The following is an 8,734-nucleotide window of genomic DNA, read 5'->3' as shown; positions in this document are numbered from 1 at the left end:
TCGTTGCGTCCTACTAGCAGTTATCTAGATACGTTCAACCTTTTTTCTGTCTTGTTGCTATAAGGAGAAGACAGATACTCTTCCATGACAATTAGTAAGAACGTAAACTCATGTCACGTAAAATTAAGCAGCCTCGCATCAAACGATCTGGTTAGCTTTATTAATCCTTCATTCGAAGGCGTTGCAAACGAAAGCGCTTTATCTCATACACACAACTTAGGGGCGTCCCAAGAATACCTTACTAAAGCAAGGGCACTAGCACCGTCATACGTCACTGTTCAAGCGATTCTATTCTTTGGCAGGAAAACAAGGGAAATGTCTGATTGAAACACTGAAGACAAGACAGAGAAACCGAAACAGACACGGCTCCTCGTACGGTACTGATCAGATGAAACGATACTCATTCTTAAATCAGCAATTCAGCCTTGACAGAAATCGATAACTTTTTAGAAGACGAAGGTTCTTATACATGACAAAAGAAGACCAGAACACACGTCGCTTTAACAATACAATATACAGGACCAATTATCAGCAAGCTAACATTTATACACTGTATTGTGTTATTTCTCATTGTTCTTAACCTGCTACGCTTAAGTTTATCTTCCACAGTGAATTCGAGTAGCTGTCGAGAGATGGAAGTGGTTTTGAGTTTTGTAGTTTTTGTATAACATGACCTGTAATTTGGTTACCTGCTTACTTGAGTGCTTAGAAACCAAGGACATTGCGACAAACAGCTCCCAGCACATCAAACTCAGTTTCGGCATAACAACCTCCCCTCCCTGGCTAGAAGAACCAGTCAAAGGAAACACGATGTCAACCCCTAATTTATCGGTAGAAATAATAACACGTGCTATTGGTCGAAGGGAGAGAAATTAACAACTGCAAGACCACAGAGGGTTGGAGAGACTGGAGTACATTGTGCTCCGAGAGGCCGTGAAGTTATGTATTGTCTATACGCAGACCAAAAAAGTACAACATAAAATGGAAAATATTGCGGAAAAACGGCGATCCAACTCAAAATTTGAATTCAAGAAGAATTCAGATCATAAATACCTTAGTCTAAAGCAAACGCTTCGACATGAAGCCGGAGAAAAACGTTCTCGCTCGCGTTTTGTTATTCTGTGTTTCAGTTGAAAATCCAAGCAACACACGCTTTTTGCTCGCTTGCTGTATACATCATATAGCCTTTCCCATATGTGGCTCTTTTTAGCGTTTACGTCTAATGGAAGAGTATAGTGATGACGAAAAGCATTGAAACATTACTAGCTAAAGGAAAACCTAGCAGAGCACCTCACCCAGCCAAAAAGAGAGGAACATAAAACGCTTCAAGAACTACGCCAGTTCATCTTACCAATTGGCAATTTCCATTTGACCCATTTGAGAGTTTAGTTCTCCAATTATGAATTTAACGCAACCGGAAAAAAAGAAACCCTCCGGCAGAATATGAAAATAAGGCTCACTCGCCTTGCCGACCCAGCTAAGAGTAGCGTGCAAGAGATCTGTAGAAATGTTATTTGGAGGGAAACGTAACTGCTTTGAAGTGTGTCTTCTGTAGTTAACAGGAAGCTGAAAAGTAATCATGAATCAAATGATCAAGTGACTTATCAGATATACTCGAATCTCCGGTTGCGACCGCCTCTCGTAAGCGACCAGTTTTCTAAAATACTAAAAGTTTTGAAGTCAAATCATTATATTTAGAACCCCTTGTAAGCGACCACCTCTCGTAAGCGATCGCGACAACTTTTGACGCTCAAAGTTTGAAATTTTCTTTTCTTTTTTAGCCTCCCGTAATCGACCATTGGACAGATAATAGAGTGGAGATTTGGTAACAAGACATTATCGCAAATTCCTAGGTAGCACAAGAGACTGACTTTTTTTTTTCAATGGGAAGTACAGGATTTTTTCTCGATATTGAGTTTTTGATGACATGAATAAAACATTTAAAACATGTGGTCTATACAGTTACCAGATATGCTACTGAGGCAAACTTTTGACCAAGTATGGTCTAAGCTCTCGTAAGCGGCATTCTGCCGAAACCGACCACCTAGGACACGTACGCTTGACATTTTGGATAGTTGGTTACGAGTGGTTCGACTGTATTCCGTTTTCTTGGCTCCAAAACAAAGTTAACTTTGTTCGATTTATATCGCCAAGTCACGAAAGAACATCAAAATTAAATAAGCGCCCCCCCCCCCCCGTCTTCTCCTAATTTGAAATAAGCGCTCCGGGTGCTAATTCGAGGATTTACGGTATTTGTTAATGCTAAAATTCAGTTTAAATGGAATGGCTCGGTTGAACGTTTTGAGTCATTTCTACATCAAAAACTTGGTTTATCAGCAGACGACGTAACGAAGGCTAGCAATGGAGCGTGTACTGTGTGGAAGACTCCATGTGTGACTTTCAATCTTTACACGAAGACCAAAACCCTTCTAGCACAAAGAAAAGTGGCGGATTATACTCGAGATTTACTTCTTCAGACCATCTAAGCAGTTTTAAAATAATCAAAATTCTGCCAAGTCACCAGACGAAACAAACAACATTCACCTCGCCATCGAATATACAACGGGCGGAGTACATCAACAAGCAGGACCGCGAAAACTTAAATTCAGTAGGAATGAGCAAAACACTCATATGAGTTGTATTTAAAGCTGAAATGCTCTGAAAATTGTCGAATTTGTTCTGAGAAACTAAACGTTTCGGGCTTAGCCCTTCTTCAGTAGGTGGATTTAGCCACGCCATACAAAAAAACTGTACGCGTAAGCACGCACGAAAAGCGCGCGCATGAAGTACAAAGTAAACAAAGGGGAAAACCATTGTTTTAGTGCGCGTAAGTGTAATACGCGCTAGACCCACAGTCACAAGAAATTGAAGTTAATATTCAGTCCGTTCGGTCGAAGCGTGCCCAGCAGAACTTATCCTGAATTGCGTGGTATAAAGCAGTCAAGGGAATTGCTGCCTCCCCCGGATGGGCTGCTAGTCCAACACAGGTTTCTTAGTTTGTCCCAACAGTTTGGTGCATGGTGGTACACTTCTGTGTGACGAGAGGCACTACAACATTAAAATGTCAGAGGGGGAGCTTTCCCATCAATTGTCCACACAGTCACTGCCCACTGCTTATTCCAGGACTGTTTAATCTGGAGTTTAGCTCCCTATCTGCGTGGGATGGATGCTTGTCGTCTCGCAAAGGGGTGTAAATCCATGCTTCTGGTCTCGCTTACGGTGTTCAAAACAAAAACCTCACTATTTTTAGCCACTAGCCGTCAAATATACTTTCTGTGTCTTGTCGTGTGGCCTGTTAATTATAGCTTACTAGTAGTAAGCTGTTTGTCTGCAATTCTTATAACGATACACTTTTCCATCTCGGAAAGGCCACTGAACAGAAGAACGGGAGAAATTAAACCAAGGTTCATGTTATGCTCATTGATAAGGGACCCGTTCATCAATGAACATGCATCTTGTTAAAAAGCTGCCAAAGAACCAAACCACCTAAAGCATCAAATCAGCCCCAAAATAATCAGCTTCAAAGCCACAGAGGCTTTGTTACTTTGCCATATTTTCAAGGAATCTCTGAAAAAATTGCAAGAACTTTAGGACAATTCGACGTAAATGTTGCTCATAAACCCGTCAAGACGGTTGGTTCGATCCTGAAGAAACCGAAGGATAAATTCGATCAAGACCTGTCAACTGGTGTCGTGTATAAAATCAATTGTAAAAACTGTGAAAAACTTTACATCGGTCAAACATCCAGAGCACTGAGATCTAGAACAAAAGAACATAAAAGAGCCGTCCTCACATGTGACAAGAACTCTCTTTTGGCGCAACACTGTATGAAAAACAACCACGAATTTGATTTTGATAATGTCAAGGTCATAGACCGCTGTCCCTTGTGGTCGCGTAGATTGTTCTTGGAAGCGTGGCATTCCATTCGCGAACCGAACTCAATTAATGACCACGCGCATATTCCAGACATTTACAAAATGCTAAATTAATCCCTAGCGAGTTCCTCACATTCTTATAAAAATCTCATTTACATTTAGACGCCATTAACATTCATTTCATCACTAAAGAAGGTTATAGTATTTTAGCCGAAACGTCTATTTTAAGATTTTTAAGTCAGTGACAACAACTTTTAAGATTTTATGCATGTTGTTAGTTTCTCCGTTTTCATTATCTGCATAGCACGCGTTTGAGGAATAATATGGGGCGAGTGTGAGGGGTGTTCGGGGAAGGAATTGAATTGCCTTCGGCTTGCAGCGCTCTTCTCGTTTCCTGGCGTGTGGCGACCCGTGCGCGTGTTCTCGCTTTTGTACGTCGCTTCCTGTTATTACTCGAGTTCATGGGCCGGAAATAAAAACCATGTTTGTAAGATTCATAAGCGAAGTTGTAAAAGAGCAACTTTGTTTAAATAATTGTTTGCTCAGTACTTAAGATACAGAACAATTTTTCCGTGTTTACATGGCCTCATCTTAACACGAGAAGGGTTCGGAGAATTCGAGACAGTTATGCAAGCCCTCGACTACGTCTCGGGTTTGCATAACTTTCGAGAATTCTCCCAATCCCCGAGTGTTTAGATGAGGCTATGTAAACACGGAAAAAGTGTTCTTTTGCTTTATAAAATAATTCTCAAAAATAGCGCGAATGTAAAACGTCACAACCCAGTTTACATACTCTCATCTAAACACACCTATCGACCAATAAGAGCGCGCGTAGTATCTCAGTTATTTTATAAAGAGGAAATATTGCTCTCGTTCTGTTGTTACAGGTTCTCACATTTGGCCGGCTAACTTTTCTCAAAAGTAAACCAAACAATTCGCTTCTCACGAAACAGTTAAAACTGGATGCATATTACAACTTCACTTAACTTACACTTTATTTCAGTTTCTCACATCGAGTAAATGATGATTTAACAATAATCTCATATGAAAAGCTGTTCACTACTTGTTCATCATTGCTAACACCTCTTTCTACAAAACGTTTCTTCATTAAAGCAGCTAACTTTAAAGTTCCAATAAACTAAAGCTACAAATACAAACTTTAAAATATATATATATTAACCTACAGATACAGTCGAACCCCGTTTTCTCACACACCATTAGGACCACACTAAGTGTTGATATAATCCAGGTGACTGTCTTAATTAACAGAATGTGTTGGAGGTAGGAACTAAAATCACTTTCCGTAATCTCGAGGTGTCCGTATTAAGAAGTCATTCGTAAAGCGAGGTTTAACTGTAGCACTGTAGCTAACAAATACTGCTATTGAGTATAAGGAAAATACAAACTTCAAGGCAAATAGTAAAGTTCCAATAAACTAAAGCTAAAAATACAAAGTTTAAAAACCTATATTTTAACCTACAGATACAGTCGAACCCCGTTTTCTCAAACACCGTCAGGAGCACACTAAGTGTTGCTATAATCCAGGTGTCTGTCTTAAGCTGCTCAAGCTAACAGAAAATGTTGGAGCTAGGAACTAAAATCAATTTCCATAAGCTCAAGGTGTCCGTATTAAGCGGTCATTCGTAAAGTGGGGTTTAACTGTAGCACTGCAGCTAACAAATACTGCTATTGAGTATAAGGAAAATACAAACGTCAAGGCAATTAGTAACTTGGTAAGTCCATTGAAGCAATGTTCATTGTACTACATATTTTCCAGTACATAACTGACTGTCAATAACCTGCTAATCCCTAAAACAAACTTGCTATAAAAACATCATAAGATAATTAAATGTCAAAGAGTATAGTGATCATTTTAGAAACAAAACATTTGTTCTTTAAATTAAGAAAACGCAAATCCTCTAAACAGCCTTTTCTCCTATAGTGGAGGTTCTTATTTCAACAATTGATCTATAAAGTGGTTTTATTACTTTCTTATTTTGCTAGTCTATTGGCTAAGTCTATTGTTTGATATAACCACTGGTAAAGTAAACATACAACAATTCATACAATACAATCTAAGAGACGTTGCTATTTATCCCATCCATCTGCAAGCGACACAAATTTGTTTTTGTCACCAACCCACCCGTCTCCCCTTTAAATTAAGAAAACGTAAATCCTCTAAAGAGCCTTTTCTCCTATAGTAGAGGTTTTTATTACAACAATTAATACATAAAGGGGTTTTACTGCTTTCTTATTTAGTCACTCTATTATTTAATATAACCATTAACCACTAAAAGGTTTTTTTGTCCTTCAAAATAATTCATACAATACAACTCAAGAGATGTAGTTATTAATCCCATCCATCTGCAAGAGACACAAATTTGTGTTTGTCACCCACTCACCCACCCTCCCCCTACCCTCAAAACAATTATTGAACAGTTCAATCGATACAGAACCAAATCACCAGCAATTACGTGAATACTGCACCTCTAACGTTTTATCACAGAAAAGAATTCCACAAATTAAACAAACTGAAAACTAAAATGAATTTTGAATCCGTTAAAATAACTCGACAATAACCGGTTTTCTTTTTGTTTGTAAAGGACAATGTTCACTCCAGTATCTGGATGCGATGGTTATTCTTGTCAGACACAACAATCCGGCCATTACTGAGAACTGCTAAACACGATGGGAAATTGAATTCTCCTAAATTACTGCCCTTTCTTCCACACTTGCTAACAAAATTTCCATTCAGTTCAAAAACTTGTATTCTATCATTACCTAAATCACAGACCATCAGGTGTCCTGACTTGTTCACTGAAAAACAACAGGGATACTTAAACTCCCCGTCCCCTCCACCCTGCTTTCCAAACTTGTACTGAAAGTTTCCATTCCTGTCGTAAACTTTCATACAATCTGTACTGTAGTCTGACACTATGAGATATCTATCACACTAAACACAGTGGAAAGGAAAAGTAAAAGAGCCGTGCCCATCTACCTTCATTAGAAACTTGCCATCAGGAGAAAAGATCTTAGTTAATTTGTTACCTGTATCAGCAACAATGATATTTCCATCACTGTCTACAGATAAACCACAAGGATTAGAGAACTGACTATCACGGCTTCCTTTCCCACCAAACATACCCGCGTACTTACCCTCCCCAATGAAAATCTGGATCCTATGGTTATCCTGCTCTGCTACGAAAATATTTCCATTTCTATGAAAAGTTATTCCCGCTGGATACTTAAATTCGCCCGCTTTGTTAGATTCCCGACCAAAAGATCTTAAGTATTTTCCATCACTCTTGAAGATTTGAACTCTGTGGTTCCCCCAATTAGTTACAGCTATCTCGTCCCTGGCATTCACTGCCACCCCCCAGGGATAATTAACCATTCCAACAGACGAACCTCGTTTTCCAAAAGAAAAAGCAGGTCTTAACTGAAATGATTTCACCTCAATAGAAAAAGGACTATCAAGAACGTGTTTGCCGTTTACCTTTACTGTCACTTTGTATTTGCCTTGATCTTTCGGTGAATAGGAGATTTTGTAGCTTCCATCCTTATTGTCATTTATTCGCACTTCCGTCGCGCATTCTCGTCCTTCTTCGTCCCTAATCTCTACCGTTGCACGGTCATGTTTATTGTAACACTGCTCTCCCTCTGCGTTTCTAGTGGTCAGAACAAACTGTGCTTCAACTCCAACAGTTCCTTCTTCGAGTCCTTTGCCCACAGCGACAGATTGACTAGCTTCAGTTTGCTGCAGTGTTTTCAGTGTTCCAATTTCTTCGGTTTTGACAGTCTTCAACATGTTTAAATTTGGCACGAAATCCAACGTGGGAAGATCTTTCAGGTTACGCTCATTAGGCTTAGTAGTTTGATCAACTTCCTCCAAAGATTGTTTGTAATGACTTTTTCACTTGAACGACTTCAGCGTTTGCACTTCGTGTCAAAACTTTATCAGCTTTATCCAACGATGATTTGATCACCTCTATTTGATGCTCGATCTCGGTCTCCTGGGTTGTTAGACTTTCAAGTGATTTCTCTGTTTGGTCTTCCACCGCTGCAAAAATAGTTTGCTTCTTCGCTTCAACATTGGCAATTAAATCGTCAACAGTCCTCTGAACGTCCCTCTTTGCCTCCTCGCCTCTTTGTATGATCTTCGCGTAGTCTTCATCAAGTTTACTAACAGCAGTCAGCTTTGCTTGTAAATTACGCTTCTGTGTTTCAATCATTGATTTCATTTCACTCTTTTGTCTTTCAGCTTCGTCGTCTATGTGCTCCAAAGCATGACCAGGATGATCCATCAAAACACAAGATTGGCAAACGGCCATTTCACAGTTCTTACAAAAGTACTTTAGCTCTTCTTTCTCGTGCCGTTGCTTTGTACAGAACACAGGTCGCTTTAGCACATCCTCATAGTCCTTGTCTTGAAAGTCTTTCAGCGCCAGAATACGATGATCTTTATTGCTTCGCATGATGTTGTGTGCAGTGACGCACTCCTGGCAGTGAAATATGCAACACTGGAAACAGTGAGTAGTCTCGGAGCTTTTCTTCTCGCAGTTCCCACACCTTACTTGACTACTTCTACACTCTTTTATTGCCAACACATCAATCAAGCCATTCAGATAAAAACTGGTTGGAAGATCTTTCAGATCGCCTCTTTCAGGTACTCTGCTAACGGCTTGACAATTTGGGCATCTCATGGTGTCACAGCCATGACTCGTCCTATGCCATTGTTTCAAGCAGTGCAGACAGAAACTGTGTAAGCATGGCAGATGTTTTGGATCGGTAAATATGTCGGAACACACCGAACAAGACACTTCTTCACGGAGATTATGGAGCAACGTTTTGATATCCAT

The 8,734-nt window shown here is 39.7% G+C and overlaps 1 pseudogene; it reads right to left on the bottom strand.

Moving 5' to 3' along the window:
- Positions 1 to 5,906: 5,906 nt before the first annotated feature.
- Positions 5,907 to 8,734, bottom strand: LOC145470152 (E3 ubiquitin-protein ligase TRIM45-like; annotated as a pseudogene).

Source organism: Orbicella franksi, chromosome 15 (genome assembly GCF_964199315.1).
Source record: "Orbicella franksi chromosome 15, jaOrbFran1.1, whole genome shotgun sequence".
Classification (NCBI taxonomy): Eukaryota; Metazoa; Cnidaria; class Anthozoa; order Scleractinia; family Merulinidae; genus Orbicella; species Orbicella franksi.
This window is presented reverse-complemented; position numbering and strand designations above follow the sequence as displayed.